Source organism: Rhynchophorus ferrugineus, unplaced genomic scaffold (genome assembly GCF_030347505.1).
Source record: "Rhynchophorus ferrugineus isolate W39M unplaced genomic scaffold, kcgeb_rfMv2 rfM3, whole genome shotgun sequence".
Lineage (NCBI taxonomy): Eukaryota > Metazoa > Arthropoda > Insecta > Coleoptera > Curculionidae > Rhynchophorus > Rhynchophorus ferrugineus.
The window spans coordinates 66624155-66650997 of record NW_027472582.1 but is presented as its reverse complement, the minus strand read 5'-3'; the positions used below and the strand labels follow the sequence as shown (position 1 = coordinate 66650997).

At 30.3% G+C, this 26843-nt stretch overlaps 1 protein-coding gene across 1 annotated transcript in view; it reads right to left on the bottom strand.

The window, feature by feature from the left end:
- Positions 1 to 26843, bottom strand: part of LOC143193300 (uncharacterized) — a 172539-nt gene that overhangs the window by 103948 nt on the left and 41748 nt on the right. The gene's annotated exons all lie outside the window — the stretch shown is intronic.

Sequence of the window (26843 nt, the reverse complement as noted above, 5' to 3'; positions counted from 1 at the left end):
TTTGGGTTAATCATCCAAAAAATGTTTACTAATTTTTCACTCAATTTTGTTATTTAATTATCATTTAATGTTATAATAAAATGACAGCAAAATGAAATGATTTCAAGTGAAAATCAGCAAACACCATCAGGAATATTTAGTTCGAACTATTGAAACATTTTGTTAGCTGCTATATTAGATTCTCAAGAGGTCAATGTCTGCAAAACCGGCCGTTTAAAAAAAAAACATTTGCCTATCTGTTTAAAGCTAATTTCTTTTAAATTATCTAGGAGATATCCGATATATGGTTAAATAAATTAATTCAATAGTTATCAAAATATATTTTTTGGATATTTTGCTGGAAACTTCAATGCATTTTTTCACATAACTTACTTTATAATAAATGTATATACTGAAATATTAATATTGGTAATAAATACTAATAAAAAATAAAAACAATACTGTAAGTTGTTTGGAGATACAGTTAAATGTACTGATGGAAATTTGAAAAATTTCACTATTCCTAAATACTGGAAAAATTGTTGTTTTCATATATAAGTTTAGTTCAACAGCAACAGAAACAAATATAGTTTATTGAAAGTATTGTTCATCGCATCTATAAATTTTCCACTATTATAAGCAAAGGAAAGCAAATTCCAAAATATATGAAAGCGATCAGTCCAAAAGGACTAGATCTGAGTTATAAGGCGTGTTGGTTAGAAATTCCAGTTTAATAGTTTCTAAGGTAGTTTTAACTTATCAAATACCGGGACACATTATCAGCAATGTTCCTTCCAACGGTTTCCGTAGGTTTAAACATTCTATTGATGTTATAGAAAACAATACCTTTCCGGACTGAATATTCCTTATCTGTTTTGAATATGATAGTTTTACAGAATCTTCATTACAATAACACAATAACTTCTTCGGCGTTGAAGCAATATGCAGAATTCAGCGTGTCTTGACTTTAATTTATATAATACCATAACTGCTGATTTTGAACCATTCCATTAAGAAATATTTAATACCTATTCTTATAATGATATAAGGGCTGGTAATGTTACTAGTATACTCAAATGTTTTGTTTGAGTAGAAGCAGCTTGTTGTCTTAATTACTCTTGAGTTAATCATAACTAAAAGGGGTCAGATTGAAATATTATGAAATATTAAAATAATTAATTACAATTAATAGCTAGTTAATAAAATTTAGACTTTTATTTTTAGCAATTTACCATTTTAAGCTAAAGACTCACTTTTCCGTATGTACCAATTCTTCGAAGTGTTTCTTTTTTTGCTTCAATTTGAAGAAAAATGCGGCTGAAGGTTATCGAATGCAATATTTATGGCAACCATGCTGAATCAATTTCAACATGTGAACACTGGCTTCCATATTTTAAAGGTGGTGACATTGTCACTGAAGGTAAAGAGTAGCCAGGCCAGCCAACAAAATATGAGGACAAAGATTTAAAGACATTATTCGATAAAACCATCAATGGGGATCGATATCGACTACAATTGATGCGTTTGAGCCGAAAATCACTAGCCGGATTTTGCCGGAGCAAAGATACAACAGAGTTATTCATCAGCATAACAACACTCAATGACATTTTGCAAAACCGGTAACAACATACTTGAAAACTATAAAAAGAGTAGTGCTATCCCACCCGCTGTCTTTACCAGACCTTGCTGCTTCTGATTACTACTTGTTCCGACATATTACTTCCACAACTAAACAATATACATCGTTCTTTCAAGATCGAACCCGGAAAATCCCTGAAAATGGGAAAAGTAGCTACTATCGATAATTAATAAAATTAAAAAGACCTTGAAAACTAATATAATTTGGTACGCCATATACTTCATATATAAATATTATTCATACAATCTGGCAACATTGCAAGTTGAAATGTAGACCTTTCTTAATATTTTGGTGGCTGCACCACTACCTGTTGATATAAAACCGAGGTCTAATTCATTTCTACAAATATGGTAGTTTTCGATAGAACATGTTCCCCAAAAACTTCCCCAAGAATATAATCTTCAGCTCTAAAATTCAATAAAAATTGGAATAAAATGTATCACAAATACGCTGTTTTAGGGACAAAATTCGAAAATAGTAACAATTTTACTCCAAGTTTCAATATGTAACAGGATGAAATAAAAATTAAAATATTCGCTCAATTGCATTCGACACTGTTTGCCTGAGCCGGAAATGCAATTAAACGAACCTAATGCCGTAGAATTTTCTCATTGATGGAACGAATTGTTTTCATTAATCATTTTACACGATTCGTTTAATTATGAAAGAAAGGCCGAGAGGAACTCTTAATATGTTTAGCACGCATCGATTCAGAGTTTGCTCGTAGGTTTACGGCCTAAATGGCCTAGATACACGAAATATTTCTTTCAGAACGCATAAAACGAAAAATGTTTCTCTTAAATTTCAATTATTTAATTTTTAGCAATTTTTATAAAGCCCGTCTCCTGAATAGGAAGGTTATTATAATTGAACGACAATAAATTTTTCTACAAGTTTTATCCATCGAAAATAAGAACAGGATTTTATTGAAATTATTTTAATTTTATTGAAGTTAGAAATGCATTTTATTGTTTGTTAAAATCTTCTGAATTTTGACAAACTTGTTTCAATGAGATTATTGCACTTTATTCGATTTCAAATCGTTTTCTAGTCATTTGTTCATATTTTTTAGGTGTAAGGATAGCCAGAAGTAAGGGGGAACTAAATATAGTGAGTGGGTTAGGCCTTACAACAATTATTACGTTCAACTAACGATTTTTGCGATAGTTTTTGAAGGGTGTGGGATTTTACGTGGTTTTGATAAAAGATACTTATACTACAAAGTGTTTTCTTTATGCCAAAAATAGATTATAACAATTTAATCAACCCTACTACACAAATCCGAAATACTCGGTTGGCAATACTCTACAGGCTTTTGAATTGATTCAGCATTATGATGGTAAACGCAAATCTCATCCATAATGTCGAAATAGTGTACAAAATCCATTTTATTCCTTCTACAATAAAAACAAAAAGAGTGGGTTTTTGTCTCTACACTGATAGCTGTGACTTCCTACATGTTGTCTAATAAGATATACATTGGTAAAAATACAAAGTATCTATGTAAACAACTATTAAACCATCTAATCCAAGTGGTCAGTATAAATTTCCAAAAGTGTTTGACGAGCATCGGTTGCAAGCAATAAAAGTAATGAACTTCAAAAATGTAATTTTGAGAGTTACATGATTAGCGTCTGTATACACTGAATGACTCAAGGATTATCATGTTTTCAGATATATAAGAAAAAGTTCTAGAAATTGAATTACCCCATAGGTCTAAATTGCCTTATTGATAAACCATTTTCTTTGATTTTAGGTCAAATTGGGGGTATCTTCCAACTATACAGTACAGTTGCTTCACGTTGAATCTGAGCTGCTCAGCTTTCTGTTTACAACGTTGTTTCCAATTTAACCTACCATCGAGATGGATGCCGAGGTATGATTTTGCTTGAGAAATCAGTTATTAGTTTTTGTCTGTAATTAGTTTTGTTATGTACAGAACTGGGACTGTTCAGCTTTTTTCCAATTTTCTAGTACTCTCTCTGTAGATTTTATTGACTGCCGCTTTTTCTACAGCATTAGGTAAATAGTTTTGCTATAATAACAGAGTCATCAAATGTTCCAAGTACAGTTTCTTTTGTCGTTTTGGATATCAGTAGTTTAGAGCAGATACAAGAGTGGTCCAAGATACCACCCTGAGGAACACCAGTCGAAATATGTTTTAAGTGCTGAGACGTTAAATCTTGCAAGACGTTAAATTTTCCCTCGAAAATTACTTGAACACTTGACCATAGTTCCGAGATAACATTTTTGTCATCTTGAAGTTTAGTCCTAAATATCATACCGGGTCAAAGGTTGTAAAGCTCCAGGGTTATTGCTGGGTTGTATCTCTTTTCTTCAAATGGCTTTTCATCAATGGCTTTTTTCTTAGTCGGGGCACTTGATCGATTGTTGAGTGGTTATTTCGAAATACAAACTAGAAATCTGGTATTTTTATAGATGGTTTAATACGTTTCAACAGAAGTTTGTTAAATAATCTCGAAATTGCAAGTAAAAGTGAAATAATGCCAGATTAAATGAAATTGCCTTATAATAATACAGTTAGTTATTACAAAATAACAAATTCAATCAATCGAATTCAATTCAGTCAATTGAAAAGTTCCTGGCCTGACACATAGATGGTACTACTAGAATTAAATCCATATGTTTTTAGTTAGTCATAACCCTTAAAAGACGCGTATATAAATTTGACAGCTGTCGGATCATTAATTTGTGAATTATAGCATTTTAAGTGAAGCAACTTTTGTTATAAAAAATCCACAAAATGATTTTGAATGACCGTAAATTGAAATTGAATGAAATAGCAGACACTCTAAATATATCATCTGAACGTGTATATCATATCATTCACGAATATTTAGGTATGAGGAAGCTCTGTGCAAAGTGGTGCCGCGCGAGCTCACTTTTGATCAAAAACAACGACGGCTTGATGATTCGGAGCAGTGTTTGAAGATGATGAGACGTAATAAACCCGAGTTTTTGCGTCGATATATGACAATGGATGAAACATGGCTACATCATTTCACTCCGATCTACAGTTATCCGAGTGGACTGCACACGATGAACTCTTTCCAAAGCATGGCAAAACGCAACAGTCGGCTGGCAAGTTTATTGCGTCTGTATTTTGGGAAGCGCAGGAAATAATTTTCATTGACTACCTTGAAAAAGGAACGACCATCAACAGCGACTATGGCACAGCGTTATTGAACCGTTTCAACAACAAAATCACTGAAAAACTATCGCATTTGAAGAAAAGGAACGTGCACTCACCGTATTCTCCAGATCTGACCCCAGCGATTATTTATTAAAAAATGCTCGCTAGGAAGACAATTTCGTCGAATGAAGAGGTGATTGCGGAATCTGAGCCCTATTTTGCAGCAAAGGACAAATCGTACTACAAAAATGGTATCGAAAATTTGGAGGGTCGGAATAGACAAGGAAGGGAATTATGTTGAATAAAAAAAACTCATTTTGCGAAGAAAATGTGTTTTACGATGGTACGCTGGAGACTTTTCTGTTGACCTGCTATATCCAAAATAAAGTTATAAGAATATTTTATCTATAGAGTTCAACAAAGTATCAATATTTCTCTAGGAATCAGGTAAACCTGGCTAAAAAAATGTAAAATATGTAGTGTTGCAAGTACTTTATAGTCAGAAATATACCCTTATCAAGTAGCATCGAAGCAATCTATAACAGAATATAAACACTCAAAAGCGCCTTTCTTAAAAAAAAGAAGTAGAAAAGGAATATGCTCCCACAAATCCCTAATATGATAAATTCAAAGGATTTAAAATTATGCGATTCATTTAAACCCTTAATTTCTGCCCAGCTGTTTCTGCTCAATCATCAGAGAATGCTGTAACTTACATGATCAATCATTCTCGTAAAACAAAGTTTACACAACGAAGAATCATCCCGACTTCCTGCTAATATTTCGATTACCTTGACAAAGAAATATTCATCCGTCATCATCCATAAGAATCCGCGGTGACCTTCTTCGCTGTTTGGTGGCAGTGACCGCCAAAATGGTCACCGAGTGTAAAGAGTAATATTGCAACATTCACGGCCTCCTATGTGAAACAGCGGTCAACGGCCTTCTACGATAATGTGTTACGCTATCTTTACAACAAACGAGCTCGGACGTACGTCGTCGCTGGGATATCGCAAACCAGACGGAGACGCGCGATCGACGATCGGTCGTAGCCTCCATACATGGTAGGTGTAAAAAAGATGCGAAATGAGGGCGAAAGGTAAACCGTAAGGTGTGTGTATGGTAAAAGCAAAACCGTTGCCGATTTAATGTGTCTTACTCTTCCATTTTTAGATGTTCGAGTGCAATTTTTAACTGCAGAATAGTGCTAGCAGAAATAGAACTTCCGTTAGGAATGAAAACTGCGAAGATATTTTCTTGTTAAAGTGTGTAATTATTTAGTTAGTACGGAAACTAGATTATGAACGGAACCAACAGATTAACTTCGTCAGCCGTGCAGCTACGATGAAGATTACTAAATGATGCTTTTATCAAAAATCGATCTATGTTTTTAATATCAATTATTATGGGCAATATCTAATTTTGAAGTACATTTGAGAAATTAAATACTCATTTTTACTTGCATTTGTCTAGCTGAACTTAAGGCATTATAATTTTACTTATATCACCAATTACTGAATTTCTCCCTAACATTGCTGAATGATTGGTTTTGAAAATAAATTTTCACAGATTCTAATTATTGTTGGAGTATAAGTCTTTCCATGGAAACTTGTCAATTTTTACTAAAAGTAACACTAATAAAATATTTTTAACAAAAAATTGAACCGACTCCAAAAAATAAATAAGGAACTAACTAAAAAATTAAAAATGATTCTGACTTTTTAATACAAATTTTTTTTTTAATATAATATACACCTAATAATCTAATAACTATATTACAATCACTATTATGTACATATTTTATTTGAAAACGTTGTTTTTTGCTCATTTTAAACTTTTTAGTTAGTTCCTTATTTATTTTTTGAAGTCGGTTCAATTTTTTGTTAAAAATATTTTATTTTTCTCTTTTGGGTGTTGTGTGATCTTTACTCACTAAATTGCACAGTTATTTTATTAAGTACTACAATATAGCACAAGTAAAAGTACACCCCGAATGAGGAAAAATAGGGATAAAGAAACAATGATTGAAAATAAGGAACGTTTCAGGCTCCGGGGTCCGCTACCTAGTCTAAGCGATTTAACAAATGTTTCAATCAAACTAGAACAAAAGAAGCTGGTGCCCTGTTGGGAATTGAACCATCGAGCTCCGCATGTAATTTCAACGTCCTCGACGTTTCATATTATTAAATTTTCCAAAAAGTTCTTAATAATCTTAATTTTTTTAATATATAAAAATATCTTATTTATCACACTCGGTGAACTATATTTAAATTTCATATGTATCAATCAAGCTTTCGTTTTTTTTTTTCATTTTTGATCAGTGCAATAATGAAACATCCCCATTCTCTTGAGACTGTTATTTGTTCGCATGTTTAAGCATTCTACGATGATATGTTTAATTTTCTATGGATACAAAATGATGTGTAAGTTTGAATCGTGATGATAAGAAATCTTTAACAACAATTCAGTTTCCAAATAATGGCATTAATATATTAATAATTAATTATTAATATCTTAATATTAATACATAATATTTTTCATAGAAGCATTATGCTTCTAGTTCGAAACTACACAGAGACAAAGGAGTAAAAAAATGGAAACAAAAACAAGCATCAATTCAAAGTATTGCCGATCTTTTAGATATAATTTTAGAAACAAAGCTGTTTAATTCAAAAATCATCTTAATTATATTTCAAATACACAGGTTTATTCAAAAATATTTAGCTTGACAATGTTGATTAAAAAAGACTATTAAAGCATGTATGTTTACGAAACAAGTAGCAAAAAATATCAAGGATAAAATAGCATCAAACTAAAATCAAAAGTAATACTAATATACCATAAAAATAACCAAATAATTTGTTGTTATATTCCAAACCAAGAACATCAGCCTTGGACATGTCATTACCCTTTAATTTGAACAATGACTTTTGATAATGAATATGTTCCTTCAAGAATATATAGTCACCTTAAAGCATACGCTTTGTTTTGTTATAAACTGAGTATATTTTAGACTTAGTAGTTTGTATGAGGGTTGTCTTTTATATTTTGAGATTGTGCCATATTACATTTTATTGATAATTAACTCATTTGATCTTGTATTTATACATTAAAATTCATGGAAAATGGAATTATCTCACGTTTTTTTTTACAGATTAAAGAGTTTTATGCAACAGTCTATCGAGTGACTGAATTCTATTTCCGGAGTTAAAGGGCTACTGTATAATAAATAATTTGTTTACCTTATTCCTAACCGTAGATTGATTAAGAGTAAATTTATTATCGGTTCTTCAAATTGGCTTCTATTGCAAATATTAATACCCTGTTTCTATTATTGCTACAAGAACGTCATATGTGCCATTTAATATTGCATAAACATCTGACAAGATTGAGTGACGGAATTAGTCATATTTCATAAAGTCAATCCAATGTCTCACTAATAGCCTTGAAGAAGTTATTATTTGGGAAAACAAAGCATTGATTAATCATCAGCCTTACAGTGTACAGTGTGAGAATATAACAATATATAGAATAGAACACAGTATTAATATTTTTCGGTTCTCAAAGATAGGGTTGATGTATTTCAAAATTCATTTTGTCCAGAAATGCTAAAATACAAAAGACAACTGTAGTAACATACAAGTAAAATTGAGAATCTCCCAATACCAAAAAAAGTCTAATTATGATTATAATTAAAAGATAGTTACTAAAGAAATGTTACTAAAATAATATGTTAAAAAACTAAAATAAAGTTAAATATAATGTTGGGCAAAAAAGTAATTTGAATTATTGTTAGCAGACGGCTTTAAAAGCGTATATCGCTAAAAATATTTGTGAATAAAAATCATACTATAACGAGTTTAAAAGGTTATATAAGATCCGTAACGCCAGTCCATAGAGTTTTCTAGATATAAAGTTAGCCTTAATATTTTCCCCAGTGTTGTCCTTATAGTGCTTTGAATATAGAAATTCCAGACAGTAATCGAAAAAGTCTATCAAATTCTCGACAAAACCAAACACTTCTCCAACTGTTAGAAGTATATTATAAATTGAAAGGAATGTTAAATGAAGTGGTTAATAATAATATTATTAGCAATAATATTAACAGAATTTATACAAATAATGCAACATATTATTATTTATAATATATATATATATATATATATATATATATATATATATATATATATATATATATATATATATATATATAATATTTATTCTCTTCCGTGTTTTTTTTGCCTCTTGTATCATTCGTTCTCTTACTCTAATGTTTCTTTCTAGTTAAGTTTCTCCAGGTTTTCTTCTTTGATTTTATTTATATTTTTATCTCCTCTGGTCACCACGTTGTTTGTTTTTGATCTCACCATCTTTTCTTAATACCACAGGTTAATTTCAGTGCAGCCAATAATGAGTTCTTAAAATCTTTCCAAAGTCAGTTGTTTATCCTTGGTACTGCAAATCTCTTTGGCAAAAATTAGGGCATAATATTTCTAGAAATTTTTTAATCGGAAAATAGAACAATGCAAACTGAAGGTGCAGTTTTAGTTCTGACTGTCGTTTCTCCCACCTCTCTGTATCAGGTCGTATGGGCGTAAACATATTTAGAACTAAAATTGTTAATGTACATATTATTTTTTCAATTATCTGGGTTGTCATATTACAGTTTGGTTTATCGAGTTCGTGTGTAAGGCGTCCCGGTTTACGCGAGACGAATAGATAATTATTGTTTATGACAGAACCTATACGTTGCTTCAGCATAAATATGTAGCACACAACAGTAAAACATTTCCATCGAACGATTATAATGATTTGAATTTTGCAAAAATGTACTAATTACTAAATAGATGGAGAGTTTCTCTTTCTTCTAGAGCTGCTGGAAAATCGAATTTCGCTGACATTCACGTTTGGTTAAAATTAAATAATTTTTTATTATTCCAGTTGGTCTAATTTTTATGATGATTATGATATACATGACACGTAGAATATCACTTCAGTAAATTACCACATATGAAAGATGTCTTATTTATAGATATCTTGCTCTATATCCCAATTAATCAGATTGAATCCAAACCTTTTAGTTTACATACTTCAATACACACTCTGATTATCAGTTTAATAATCAAGCCAATTTGGGTACATATATGGGATTGCGTATAAATATTAAACCAACTGGAAATCCAAATCCATTACCAAAACAATGTTCTACTATTAATTACCAGTGCCTATCGCTACGTAACTAACGAAGACCTGCACGATGGCCTCGAAATCAAATAGATTTATGGAGTTATCCAAGATTTCACCTTAAAACAAGGAAAAAGGCTACTAAATCACAGCAACGTAGAAGCAATACAGCTACTGGACAACACGAAGGAAATCAGAAGATTGAAGCGAACCATAAGTACAAATATTCTTCCTAACTTAAATAGTTTAATTGTGTTTTAATTTGGGAACTACATACTAATATATTAATCTTGTAAACGCCTTGCTTGTGTATTTATATAAGTACAACAGAACAGTGGTAATAAATTAATTTATAAATTAAGATTTTACTAGCATATCCAATGTCAGATGTAATTAATAAAAGAAAAAGATATTTAGACGCTTGGTAAATCCAATGGGATGAACTGACACTCTTTGAATGATTTAAACCTAACTTAGATTATATTCGTTATGGGCTAGAGAGATATTACGCTGTATTTATCAAATAGAGATGTAGATGATATAACACACAACACATTTAAAATAAATCCACTTATACCAACCATTTACCTTATACCAAGCATACCATACCATACATACCAACTTATACCAAGCATTTATACCAACATTTTGTTGTTCAATTTTAATCTCGCCTGTCGATTAATAACAGAGGGGAAACATGGGGGAATTTACAGAGAGGTCAGACATTTAACAAAACTATATCAAATGAATAAAATGGTTATGAATAATATAATTGACTGTTGCTAATAGTGGTGAACAGCCAATGCTTAAAATAGCATTAACCTGACAAGGAACCAAGACTTAGCAGACCATAATTGCGGCCAATTAAGAACTTCACTCAAACAAAGCATAATACTCAAGTATAAATAAACATCACTACATAGTATAAAACAAAGTCGCCTTTTCTGTCCCTATATCCCTATGTGCGCTTAAATCTTTAAAACTACGCAACGGATTTTGATGCGGTTTTTTTCAATAGATAGAGTGATTCAAGAGGAAGGTTTATATGTATAATACATGCATAATATACTAAGGCAACATTGCTAATTTTAGAGGTTTCTAACGTGATGTCGTAAATTAACCTATTTTTTTAGGCTTATTTAGCAATTAGCAAAAACGCTGGCTAACCCTACGAGTTAGATCAAATTAATGTACTACAGTATTGTACACCATAAAAAGGTCTACAAAAAAGTCCGCGATGGTATATGTTTATCTTTTAGGGATAACCCACATTAACCATTTTTATTGTTTACTTTTTACGTGAGAAAATGGCTTATTTACGAAGCTATTTTAAGCAATACGGCATTAATCCTTATCGAATTAAGTACCTTAAATACAGTGTGCAATTAATATAGATCAATATGGTTCCTTACAGCATGTAAATTAAACAAATATTTTCGGAGATATTACAAAATAAAAATTTGCGTTTAAAAATGTGTAATGTAATAAAAATTGTATGAATTTAGATATTCCAAAGATAGCAGGAAATCTTCATAGTAAGTATAGGGGAAGAGGAATTGTTTTACTTCAAATTTAATGCGTGCAGGCCAAGGGCAGTAATGAATGAACCAAAAATACTGGATCGATTTTAATCATGTTTTCATTGAGTGACATAGGCATATATATTTTATGCCCGTGCGAAGCCGGGGCGGGTCGCTAGTATATAATAAACAATACCAGTTTTTTTTATCACAGTAGACCATTTACATGTTTAACAAATGAACATATAAAACGTTTGTATATAAAAAACGATAAGAGAATCACAAATATGACGACTCTTCAATGCAACTCAATAATATTTTTAAAAATATTAATGCACTAACACCAGAAGATTTGAGGAAACGATTATCCTAACAAAAATCATACAAATTCATTTTCGTCGATATATTATCAGTATATAATTTTGTTAATAATCGTAATAAGCATTTGTTTGATCCAACAGGTACAACTTCAATTGGTTTAATGTTTTAAGCATATTTGTATGAGTTATAGCGATGAGTTAAAGCAAAAAAAACATTGGCGATCGTTGAATGGTGGGAATAAAACGATACTGAGGATTTAAATCTACAACAACTTTAATTATCAGCATAAACAAGCCATATCAACAACTATGGAATAGTTTTTATAGGAAAGTTTTGGTGATGGTGACAGTCATCCGAGTGGATTGCACACGATGAACCCGCTCCAAAGCGTAGGAAAACGCACCAGTCGGCTGGCAAGGTTATGGCGTCTGTATTTTAGGATGCGCATGGAATAATTTACATTGGCTATCTTGAAAAAGGAAGGACCATCAACAGCGTCTATTACATAGTGTTATAAGAACGTTGTAAGGACAAAATCGCCGAAAAAGGCCGCATTTAAAGAAAAAGAAAGTGCCGCTTTACGAAAACAATGCATCGTGTCACAAGTCAGTGAAAACGATGAAAAAGATCCATTAATTGGGCTTCGAATTGATTCCTCGTTCACCGTATTCTCCAGATCAGGCCCCCAACTATTATTTCCTATTCTCAGATCTCAAAAGAATGCTCGCTAGGAAGAAATTTTCATCGAATGCAAATAAGTCAGCACTGACAGTTGACATGACAGTTGACTTTTTACATGGCATATGAGTCAAATCCCTCAACATTAATTCACAGTTCTAATATATTCTTAATAAGTTTAAAACTACATTTTAAAATAACATTTATCTTATTTTTTACCTTTTTAAAATGACCTAAATTTAAACTAAATTTATTTGACCTAAATAAATTTAAATATAAGGTTAAAAGAACATATAAAATAATAGCCGAATTACCATATTAAACCATACCATTTAATTTAAATAATAGTTTAATCTCGTTATAGAGAAAAAAAGAGTTTTCACATCCAAATCATATGTCTACGAATCCGACGAAATACTGAACCGTCTAGACCTTGAAGAAACCACCAAACTGTATAGAACTCCCGGTAAGTGTAGTCCACAATACAATGAACCTGATTAGATAGTTAAAATAATACACAAAAAAAGATTATAGACCGGTTCGTACCATCGAAACATTATTGTTTGGTCGCGGACCTCGAATCAAAAATGGTTTTTAAGCTACGCTTCCATAAAGCCAATAATGGCTTAAAAATGAGTGAGGAAGATCAGTTCACTGACACTAAAGGTAGACCTTACTTAACACGAGATTCCGTTTGACCATAAATGACCTCTCGAATATTTGAGAGAGCACGTCTCTTACCCTGATTGATTAAAAAATTTTACGTTATAATTCATCGGGCAATTTAAAGGCACTTTATATAAAATTGCGTGTAACGATGGCTCGATTCAATGAATTTTGTTTTTCAGCGTTGTTTATTTTTGTTTATAGTTCCTGCTCCTAAGTACTCAAATATGTTTTCGCTCTTTTTTTAGGTAAATAAAAAATTTTCTTTATTTAAAATATGCTCCTACTTAACCACCAGTTAGGCAATGTAAAATTATTTAATTAATAGGTATATCTACAATATAATCTGCAAATAATTTTTTAATTATTATGGTATTATTTATAAATAAGTAAGCGCCCTTTACAGCAAACCTACTTTCAACTTGACCTAAAAACAAAAAGATTGGTTTATTAGTCAATCATAAAGCCAATTCGGACCTATTGGGTGCAAATATGGGGTTGCACTAAGACATCAAACCATCTAGTAATCCAACGCACGCAAAACAAAGTTCTACGATTAATTACCAATGCTTACCACTACGTAACCAACAAGAGCTGCACGATGACCTCCAAATCAAATGGATACACGAAGTGATCCAAGATTTCGTCTCAAAACATGATATAAGGTTGCTAAATCTCAGCAACGTAGAAGCAAAACAATTGCTGGACAACACGCAGGAAATTCGAAGATTGAATTTTGTTTTTCAGCGCTGTTTATTTTTGTTTATAGTTACTAATCCTAAGTACTCAAATATGATTTCGCTCTTTTTTTTTTTAGGTAAATAAAAAACTTTCTTTATTTAAAATATGCTCCTACTTAACCACCAGTTAGGCAATGTAAAATTGTTTAATTAATATGCATATCTACAATATAATCTGCAAATAATTTTTTAAGTGTTATGGTATTATTTATAATTAAGTAAGCGCCCTTTACAGCAAACCTACTTTCAACTTGACCTAAAAACAAAAAGATTGGTTTATTAGTCAATCATAAAGCCAATTCGGACCTATTGGGTGCAAATATGGGGTTGCACTAAGACATCAAACCATCTAGTAATCCAACGCACGCAAAACAAAGTTCTACGATTAATTACCAATGCTTACCGCTACGTAACCAACAAGAGCTGTACGATGACCTCCAAATCAAATGAATACACGAAGTGATCCAAGATTTCGTCTCAAAACATGATATAAGGTCGCTAAATCTCAGCAACGTAGAAGTAAAACAATTGCTGGACAACACGCAGGAAGATTGAATTTTGTTTTTCAGCGCTGTTTATTTTTGTTTATAGTTACTAATCCTAAGTACTCAAATATGATTTCACTCTTTTTTTTTTTGGGTAAATGAAAAACTTTCTTTATATAAAATATAGAAGCATATCTTCTACTTAACCACCAGTTCAGCAATGTAAAATAGTTTTATTCTAATTTGGGAAATATAGATCGATGTATTAATTGCATACACGCGTTGCTTGTATATTAATGCAAGTACAACAGAATAGTAGTAATAAATAAATTTCTAAATAAAGATTGTACTAAGAATATCGAATGTAAGATGTAATTAATAAAGAAAAAAAAATACAAAGGATGGGAAATATTATTTGTCGATTATTAAATCAATTAGTTCACCTATTTATCGCACATAGCTTAATTAAAGCAAAACTGATGATACATATATTATTATTTGAAAGTTTCTCCATTTATCACTGATACTGTAGGTAAAACTATTTCTGCGTTCTTCATTGCTCATATCATTTTTTGCTGTAGTTTGTTTCCTATTACAGCAAGATACACTATTGAGACGTTAAAAATATTTTATTAGAGAAGAATGTCTATGAGCAAGGAAGATTCAACATCCTACTTCCTTAGACAACGCGAAGCAAAAGTCCCATAACCATTTTGATTGCCTATAACTTTGCTCAAAGAAGGGATAAGTAGGTTTGGTTTCCATAAAAAGTTTATTTGGTTTTTGCATTGTTTTTCGTTGTGATTGGAAAATTTTATCTTCTAAATAGTTTTTTTAAAAAGCATTTTTCATGACATCCTGCAACATCTGGATATTATCTTTTATATGTTGAAATGTTTCGGGCTTATTCACATGAACTTTTGGTTTTAAAAAACCTCATAAGAATCTGGTGCTGTTATATCCGGAGATAGGTCTGGCCATGCTAAATCGCCACTTCGCGAAATTAGTCTTCGTGAAAAAACGTCATTCAATAATTGAATTATTGAACGAGCTATGTTGTGGCCCCATCTTGCTGAAACCACATGTCCTCTAGTCCTTGATTTTCCATTTCAGGAATAAGAAAATTTCGAATCATGTCTTGGTGCCATTCAGCAGCAACAGTAACTGCAACACCTTGGTCATTTTGAGAAAAATATGGACCAATGACGCATGAATGGTGATGCCATGAAGCATAAATACCATACCAAATAGTTGTTTTTAGTGGATGCAATGATGTTTCATGAATTAATTGAGGATTCTGTGTTTTCCAAAACCGACTGTTCTGTTTATTGACGTGGTCACTGGAAAGAAAATGAGCATCATTGTTTATTATCAATTTAGATGAAAAATCTTCAATTTCACCAGACAGTCTTAGGATTGCATTACTGTACTCAACTCTTTGATTAGGATCTCTCGGTAACAATTTTTGGACTAATTGAATTTTGTACGGCAACATTTTCAAATCAGTTTCCAAAATTAGCCTTAAACTGCGTGCATGAATGTGTAACTGGGAACCACGTCTCCGAATTGATGTTCCTGAAAACTCTGCAATACTATCGTGCACCAGAGCCATATTTTCAGCGTTACGAGATATCCGTTGTCTTCCAGAACGAGGCCTGTTTGCTGTCGTAACCTAGTGTCGAAAATTCGCATGTAAACGATAAATTGTGGTTTTATGAGGCACTGGACGATCAAGATATTTTTGACACAATTTCATCCGAGTGTCAAAAATGGAACGATTATTTTCAATAAATATTGTCACTATTTCTGCTCCTTCTTGTGGCGTATATTTATCCATAATGAAATTTGGACGTCTACACAATACAATGGTTAGAGCGAAACTGAGCTAAATATCAGATAGCCAAGATGGCGCGCAATCAAAATCAAAATTCAGACCACAACACATCGGTATTCCTACGTTTTACAACTTCCATATTCTGGCCTGTATAAGTTATGATCAAATCTTTAAAGATGTATATTCTCTGATATTGGTACCTGTTTATCAATTGTGATCCTTTTTTAATATCATGTTTTATGTTAATAGTAACGAGTAACTAATAACTAATGCTATATGTGCCGAATAACAATATTTTTTGAATGCTATGTTAATATAACACAGAATATATTACACTAACATCTTATATGTAAATATTTCCGCATTTATAGCAAACAATGTTACCTATAATTTCTAATAATGCCCCCACACCTATTCCGAAACATTGTTATAGCAACGTTAAAAGCCATCTATCATTTTTTTACACAGCCATGGCGGTCTGCCCACTATCATTTCCAAACGCCATCGGCTCTCATTCCCGCAAGTTTAATTTTTGTCGAAAATTGAAATGTTATATTCATGAAACATGGTTATTGGAATCGAATTCCAAGGCTCTTCTCGATTATCGTAAATACAATAAGAGTGATTATTAGAGAGCTCATAATAACTCTAATCATAAGTCAATAAATACACTTTACTGGATAAATTATTTTAGCAAGGAGGTTATATAAAAAACATAGTCAACGCAATTTCTTAAAATGGTAACAAGTATTAGTAACAATATCATTTATGAGATCATCCAATAATTTTAATATTTTGAAATTTTTATTAAAAAATTTATTTAAAAATAATATTGAAAATTTTGAATGTCTTCTCAGAGTTCTGTTTTTTTTCTTATATATAGTATTAAAAGAAAGCTTTTCACTACGGTTTAACTTTTACATGTACTTTTCAATTGTTATGAGTTACTAGGCTTTGTTGCCTTAAAATAATAGTTAACAATAAAAATTGGAGACTTGGTTAGACAATTCAAGGCTTACGTATAATTGAGCTGTGTTTGAGATAGAGATACCTCGTTATTAAGAGTTTCAAGGGCTTGAATCCCGCTCTGAGAAGGTATAGTTGCACTTGTTTGAAATGCTTAGAAACTTTCTTTGAAGTCACTTAGTTAGTAGTTGGTTGTAAGCGAACAGCCAAAACCTACAATTCCAAACTCAGAAACAACATTTCTAGTTACTAAAAATTCAGAATGTAGACATGACAGAAACCTATGATGTACATTCATAAGACTAACTGATATCATTACATATTTCACTTGGTGGAATATATTTCGTGTATAGCGTCAAAGATAAAATAAATTTTGCAAATTTTTGATAAGTCAACATTTGCGATTGATATTTTGAACATATATAAAAATAAGGTTTCGTTCTTTCACAATAAATGCCCAATTTTCGATAAGTACTCTTGATATAATGGCATTTAATAGAAGCACAAATAAATTTAAAAGTTATAGGGAGAAAATGACTTGACAAGTGTCGAAGGAAGTGGAAGATATGTTAGAAGAGCCAAGGAAACTGAAAAAATAGTGATTAAGGATACGATATCTAGTAACGAGTTACGTAAAAAACGGGTTTTACATCTTCAGATTTATAGTCTTCTATCGTAGATACCATTAATTTTTTCGATAGAAATATTTGCTATAAAAAGTTTCGCAGAATGTTGTCCAAGAACTATTGCAGTTTTGATAAATTCAAACTATAATTGTAATAGTTATTAGTTCTATGACTAAATTATATATTGAACGAATTTGGAAGGCGCTCAATCTGGAGAATATTGTAATAATTATCGAATTTCCTGTGGGTTTTTTTAAATTGATGTCTTAAGGTTTTGTCTCAATAATTTTTACATATAATTCATTGAAAATATTACAATATTTTTTTGAATTTTATTGTTAATCAGCTTGGAGGTGATCTATTAATATTTTTTTACATACAAAAGTAATACTAATAATATCTTTGGCATTGGGGTCACCTCACCAAGTGAAATATGTAATGATATCAGTTACTCCTGGAACTATATATATATATATATATATATATATATATATATATATATATATATATATATATATATATATATATATATATATATATATATATATATATATATATATACATATATATATATATATACATATATAGATATAGATAGAGTGAATTACTTAATGCAAGTTTTTATTCTGAGTACAACCAACAATCATTTACAACTTATTTCATAATTCCATCATTTATAGCACATTTGGTTGTAACAATTCCATCTTTTCTGGATAGAATCTTTATCACCACATATCACAAATATATATAAATTTTTCTTAATTTTGTGTTATTGACTTTAAGTTAATTTCCTCTTATCTATCGATCATTAAATACCCACCATCATAATCAATAGTGACAAAAAATAAATTAAAAAATTTATTTCTATTTTTACATAATATATTATTTATATATTACAGAGATTATTTACCGTATTTATTAATACCTAGAACTATATTATTTCAGTTAAAAATGACCTATATAAGAAACCTATTTAACAGACCAAGGATAATTTGTCATCTTGTTAAAATGTGTGCCAGAAGCTAGACGAACAATATTTCATACTTCTGGTCGAAAAATTATGGAAAGCATAGCCGAACAATGAGAGATGCGCTTTCTTCCAACCCTTAGAAAGGTCGTAAATCAAAATAAAAGTGTCATTGTTGCGGTACGGTAAAAACCGCGTCAAATAGATTCAATTGTGTTTACAACCATATCTGGTTTACTTTTGAAATGCACAGATTTTAGGGCCTTCTAGGAACCTAATTCTGACCTAGAAAGTATCGGAGAGAATGTGACTGTTGGAAACCACAAAAAATATGCCTACCTAAATTAAAAAGTAAGATAAGTTACACATTTGGTTCCAGTTACGAATATTATACTTCTAAAAACTTTTCTTCGATTTGTGATTATTTATATATTATAATAAACAGAAATTTGATCTCTAAATTTGGTAATATCTAATTATTATATAAATTCACAATGTATAAACAATTTTTTTAATTAAAAATGCAAACCTCTGCGGTGCGAACCTCAGACAAAAATATATTTTAAAGTGTATTTTTTATTTATGCAATTCTATGAATAGGGGTTTTTTAAGATAGCGCTAATAATTAATTGCAATAAATCAAAGTATATCCCCTTTGAATACGTAATAAAGGCTCACGGTATTCTGGGCAGATTTTATAGAAAATCTCTAACGGTCCCTTTCATATTCCGATTCTGTGCCTTCTATGTACGTAAAAGAAGGCTAATGTACATGCATGTGTCGCCTTTGTACATTTCGTTTTATTACCATTATCACTTTCCTATCAATTTTACAACACTTCTTGAAAAAAACAAAATTCTTTATAAAAAAAAAACTAACATCTACTGTTTAATGACAGTAATGACACATGACTATTACCAGTAATAGCGGATGTTAAGAAATTCCAAAACCTCTGCCTTTTTACCAAAGTAAACAAGTAATTCAAACAACTATTAATTTTCAAAGACTTGTCATTTTATATTACTTATTCTTATCTTATATTATTAAAACAATCTAGAAAGGAACTACAAATACCATATCTGGTGAATGATAGATCTACATATACTTATTAACGATTTTGACATCATTTTGGTCATAAGTTTGCAGAATAATGTTTGTTTTAGTTTGCAAAATAATATTTTTCAATAGCCAACATCTTGACCCTGTATTTTTTCTGTTCAAATGGCATAGCTTCTATATATTGGATCTTCTATATGGATTAAAGATAAGAACTATAAGAATACATAAATGAAGTAATGAAAATATGTAGCAGTTAAAATGAATCTAACTATATAATTTGCCTAGATGGAACACATAGGAGAAATAGAAGAAAATATTAATTATTAGCAGTAAATTTGTAAAAAAAATTAAAACATTGATAAACATTAAAATGTTTAACTATTAGTAATATATGAAATCTTCTTTAAAATATTCATCATCATTTAACAATTGTAGGTATATTTATTTTAAATATATTTCTAAAAAAGCCTAATTGTCTTAATTATTGTTTCATTCATATATTCCCTGTTTTAATATACAAAAAATATCACTTCATGTATTATTCCATTTTTATGTTTATAACATAAAAGTAAAGAAATATCAAGAATACTTGATCATTATACTATTTGATTCTCTGAAGTTGCTATAATTCTAAAAATTATCATATTTATGATTCTTTGTTATAATGTTCAGTTATGCAGTAATTTAAACTTATCAATACTTTTGACAAAAGTGAATGTTAAATCCCTTTCGGATGTTATATTAAAAATACTGTAAAAGCAAGATTTAGAAACATAACATTTTTAAATTATTCCCTTTACTCTAATATAAGAGAAAGATGATTAACATAAACTGTTGTCTAGCAAATAAAAACACAATTTGATAAACAATACTATAAATAAAATCGATATAAAATATAAGAACTGCGAAGAACAGAGCTCGATTTCATCCACCTGTAAATTAAATATAGCGAGGCAAATGAAAAGAAAATGATATTTGGATGTAAATCAAACGTGAACAATGGCACATACTTCCCAAAGATTCTCGATTCGGCAGGTATGTAAGCCAAAAAAAGATCTTTGTAAGATACGTAACAACATATTACATCAGACCCTATACATTTACGTTTAATAGTCGTTTCTATAGGTGGGTTGGTCAAAACCAATTAATCACAAGTCACAATTTATATATATATATATATATATATATATATATATATATATATATATATATATATATATATATATATATATATATGGGATTGTAATTTTTTACAGAAAATGAAATTTGGAATTTACCAACACGACATTTTCAGATAATGATTAGTTTCATTATGCTATAATTATATGAGATACTCTATCTACATCACTTTAGACTCATTTAAAATACACCTATTTTATTAGTCACAACCTATTTCGTTGATAGTTAAGTATTAATTAATAATAAAATTATTTTTGGTAACCTGCCTGTTTTAAACTAACTTTTGATCCATTTTCGCTTCTTTTTCTTCTTTTTTTTTGCGATTTATTTTCTTCTCTCGAGTATTTAGTTGTTTAGCTATATTGAAAGCATAAGTGGGTGTAAGTCAAACTTAGTCAACGATATATTATCTCACTGATTATTTTAATATCTCTTTTCCAGATTTCTATGCAAGCTGAACAAAATGGGTTTCTATCAAATTATACTTGTTAATCCAGTACGGAGCGGAGGTAATATCATATTCATCATCGGAGGTCGGAGGTAATATTATTGAGAAAATCCATAATAAATTCCCCTTAGATACTATAAGAACTATAAGTATTTATGAACGATGATAACACCATCATAGCAATATTGATATAATCCAGCTCCTCAGAAATTCAAACAACGGAAGGTAATGCTTATTAAGTACATAAAGGGGTCGATCTCTAATGATATTAAAATATTAACACTTTTATATAACATCATAAGAAAAGAAAGGAAAGCGAAATGTAATTCTTCCGATTTTGATAAGATAAAATATATTTTATTAAAACATTTAATATCCATTGAAACTCTGAAATGTAACCGTTCTAGTTGGTAAAACTAGGGGTTAATCTGGACTGGAGCTACAATTTAACGTGGGCTCCGAACCACGGTGCTCGGCATTAAGCCTACCGACTGGCGAGTAACCAACTTTACAAATCATTACAGAAGACATCCGATCTCACCCAGCCTGGTTACTGGCGTGACTGGGGTCATTTTCCTTGTGGGATTTTGCACTCTTGCCTAAGGACAATCACAAATCTCAATAATTGAGTACAGTTTTCATGAAAGAAAGCTGTTTTAAAATCTAAAGCAAAAATAGAATTGTATAATATGCCTCCTATGCCACTATAATTATATTAAAATGTGAACTACATTAATTACATTTTGTCTTGAGGAAAATAAGTATATTGTATACTAAATTGTAAAATATTTTTTATTCTTACCTAGTTCAAATAGTATATAGATTCGTATATATATGAACCTACAATGTTTTGACAACGTTTCGACAAAATCTCATCTGCCACCTTCAGGTCTTGTTTCCTTTTTCTCTTCAGTTCACTTCCGTAAATATATATATATATATATATATGTATATATATATATATATAGGCAAAAACACATTGAAATACCTTTAAAATTAACTCATATTCCTTAGTGATACTACACTAAAAATTTTGATTTTGATTTTATATATAATTAATGGATATTATTTTAAAAAAGCAAAACTGGTAACTATCATTATCATTTTAAATCAAGTTTACTAATCAATCATTTTACACATTCTCTACTCCTTTCAACAACATCTAGATACTTAACCTGTATACATACATAACTTAACAAACGCCAAAATCCGATGACCTTCACAAAAAAAAATCCTATTTAACAACCTGAAATAAGTACCTAAAACATTACTAGTTCAACGATTAAACGTTTTCAAAGACAAGCGAAACCCCTATCCTAAATAAAAAAGTTCAATAAACAGCTTGAACGTTTTTTAAATTTCGTTCTAATCTGCATAAACAAATCGGCAAGAGCGAGGCGATTAGACCGGGTGTCGTTCACCTTTGAAAATTCTTTTTTGGATCCGTCAAAACGAAAACATTTTAACGCTTGTTCATGTCATATGGCATCGATGCTATATGAAGTAAGTCGTTTTATTTAAATAATCATTAGTTGGTGTTATCATGTTTTTAATTACAGCCCATTACAATATAATTGTTATCGATATGATAGAAATATACGGATTGATGTTTTGTGTATAATTTTGAAGTTGAACCCATATTTAAGCATAATGTAAGTCGTTTTATCAGATATCTGAATTCTTGATGATAGAGTACTGAACTGTAATAAAAGCAATTCCTAGTCCTTCCAAAATAACAGTGAACGCACGTAATTTAAATGTATCTCGTCACAACGTCGTAATATTGTTTTTTTTGGCTTTGACATATGATAATGTAAATAAAGTAATGGAACAAAAATAATATTATTAATAATATTACATCTACTGAATGTATTATCGAAGGACTTAAACTACAGTTCATTACTAGCCACAACAATTTGTGGGTTAGGATTATTATATTATATTTACATTGAAATATTTTCTACACCACCTATGAAGTACTGATCTAAGCGCGTCGATATTCATTGAAAAGCATATTTACCTTTTTAAGTTCAGTTCTTGTTTCCTTCATTGTTGTGCTACCATGACAAGTTATATTAAGTTGAATTTATTTCCCCGTACTTTCTTCTATTACCACCTGCGTACATTTTCTTGCAAATATCTCTTGATTTTCTCTATATAACCTAATTTAATAACTGCATTTTGTTTAATGTATTTGTCATATCTGTAAGCATTAGTTTCCATTGTCCCCTTATAAATTCCCACTCTACGCACACCAATCTTACTCATAATATGATTTTCTACAATTACCTACATTATATACTTATTATCTACTGGAGTGACTATATATATATATATATATATATATATATATATATATATATATATATATATATATATATATATTACGAGAGAAAATATTTCATCAGTTATAAGAATATAGTCGTCAAATTTTTTGGTTATACTAAACCAGACTTGAAATATTTAATTTATATTCACTAAAGAATATTGACGACGACACAGTCATTATATCAAAGGATATATCTCTGCATAGAGCTATAGAAAAGTACAAATGATAGTCAACAAGATCGGCAAATTGACTGGAGATTGGAAAATATGGCTTAATATCTCGAATTATGTCCGTGGCAAATTTTCATTGCGGCTAAATGACCAGAACCATATATATGCCTTGTGGGATGACAATCTTGCTCATATAATCAAAGGAAAAATGAAACAACAACCTAAGATCAAAAAAATAGGTTTATATCACTCAATTATAAAGCCTAGTTAGATTTATCGTATGCAAATAATGGGGTTTCATTATCAAATTGAACCACACCGAAAACCTGAAGGATTTAAGATTTTGGCATAAATCATGAAAGAAACCCGAATTTGTATAAGTTTGTATTGTTTGCTCTTAACCTGACCTCTATATTCTATTAATCCAGTGTTACTTAAAAAGAAAGCCTTTCTTCTAATGGTCCTTGTATCCTAATGTAGAATTTTAGGAACCTCCCAAAACTAACATAAAATAACACTAACATAACCATAAAAGCATTAGAGATATATCAACACAGATTTTCGTATTCCAAACTCTGTATATTAAATAAAAAAATAATGTTTTAGAAACCCAAAAAGTTTTTTTAGACCAAAACTCACCAAATGCCAATTTTTCTTTCGTGATGGGCAATAATTATGATATCATCAAACAATATACCACTTGACAACAACTCCATCCCGTTATATGGTTCAAATCTAGCTCCAGCAAGCTATTACTTATTGCGGTTTTTGTATTTCTTAATTGATTACTTGGTTTATAAACGACGTTAAAAAAATTGTGCAAAAAAAACTAGGAAAAACTAAATTTTACATTGATATAACCTAAAACTGAAGGATGAATGAATAAATAATTATTTTAACCGAAAAAGATCATTAAGACCAATCGCTAAAAATATGTTTCTATGAAAATGTTTCTAGAAAAATTATTTCAAAATGTTACGTATATTTATACTGTATTAATTATTTTTAATCTTCTGATATAAGTATTAGCTATTTTTTGATAAAAATTGCTTACAAGTTTGAACCGGGCATATTTTAATTATATATGTGTTAAAGGATTTTGAACTACATCAAATCCTTGTTAACACTAAAAAAAAGCAAAAGTTTGATCCGGCTTGGTGGCGCAGTGATAAAGGCGATTTTTTAATATATTTTATATTATTTTAAAGTCTCCTTTTACCAACTATGGGTTTCATACATCCGGTCTTACCCAGCCTGATTACTGTCGTGACAGATCAATTTCCTTGTCGGATTTTACACTCTTGCCTAGAACATTCACTAATTTTAAACAATCACAAACATAAATTTACGACCATGCCCGAGCAGGATTCGAACCCGCGGCTATCGCAACAGTAGAAGGACCGTCCCATCGCCTTTACCACTGCGCCACCAAGCCGGCTTGTTTTGATTTTTAATACCTACTTTCTGTTGATGTTAAGAATACTAGCTAGTTAAGCTTACTAGAATCTTAATTTACAAATTAATTTCTTACTACTGCTTTGTTGTACTTGCATTAACACAAAGAAAGACAGGTACGGGATTAATACATCACTATGTATTTCCCAAATTAAAATACTACTACTTAAACTGCAATTAAGAATAGACTTAGACACTAAACAAGTTCGTGAGGTTTGGTTCGCTTCAATCTTCTGATTTCCTACGTGTTGTCCAGTAGCTGTATTGCTTCCACCTCGTTGTAATTTAGCAACGTTATTTTATGTTTTAAGCCGAAATTTTTGATCATTTCGTATATCCATTTGATTTCGAGGTAATGGTACAGCTCTTCATTGGTTACGTAGTGATAAGCATTGTTAATTTATCGTAGAACGTTATTTTGGCTGCTGGGGATTACTAGTTGGTTTGACGTTTTAGTGCAACCCCATATTTGCACCTCATAGGTCCTAAATAGCTTTATGATTGACTGATAAATCAATCTCCTTAATTTTAGATGAAGTTGGGCAGATCTTCCGACTAACCAGTACAGTTGCTTGTCTTTGAGTCTAATCTACTCTGCTTTAACAAAAATAACTTTAAAACAAAATAACACCTATTTATTATTTCTTACATCCAGTTTCCTGTCGAAGTTATAAAAGATGATCATTTGACCATCTAGTGATCAGAAAAAGTACATATAATGAATGTGTAAAAATGATTCTCAAGTACATCAAAACCTTATGGATTTTTCATGGAGAGTTAAAAATACAAAATTAATTTTAATAATAAATCTTATTATCTCTTTATAAATCATATGAATCTTTGAGTGTATCGAATCCAAATATTTTTCTTGATGTTATACTATTATACCCATGTTCCCATATTACACAAAAATCAAGATTATTAATGACTAGTGAATAATATACATCAAAGCCTTGTTGATTATTGAATATAAATAAATTTCTTTAACAATATAACATCTATATATGAATCTCATGAATCTTTATACCAATATTACTCTTGAGGTCATAATGTTATACCAAGTGTTGATGTTACATAAAAAATATTTTCAAGATTATTAATGCCTACTTAATACTAAATGAAATAATTAAAAATATGTACCAGATTTTTTATGAACAGTCAAAATGGAAAAGAAAAAAATTATTAAGTGTTAAAAATAAAAGACATTTTAGCTTAAAAAGCTATTTTATGTAAATAGTTTTAAATTTTACACCCACAACTCCGAGAAATGTACATGATTTATGCGATAAATACATAAAAAAGTAACAAAGCGGATTATTTAACAGAACCGTTCTCATCCAATCTCCATAAACAAATCGGCAAGAGCGAAATGATGAAGCATCGGAGTCAATCGCCTTCTAAAATTCGTTTTCAACAGTGTCCATACGCAAAACAATGTACACTT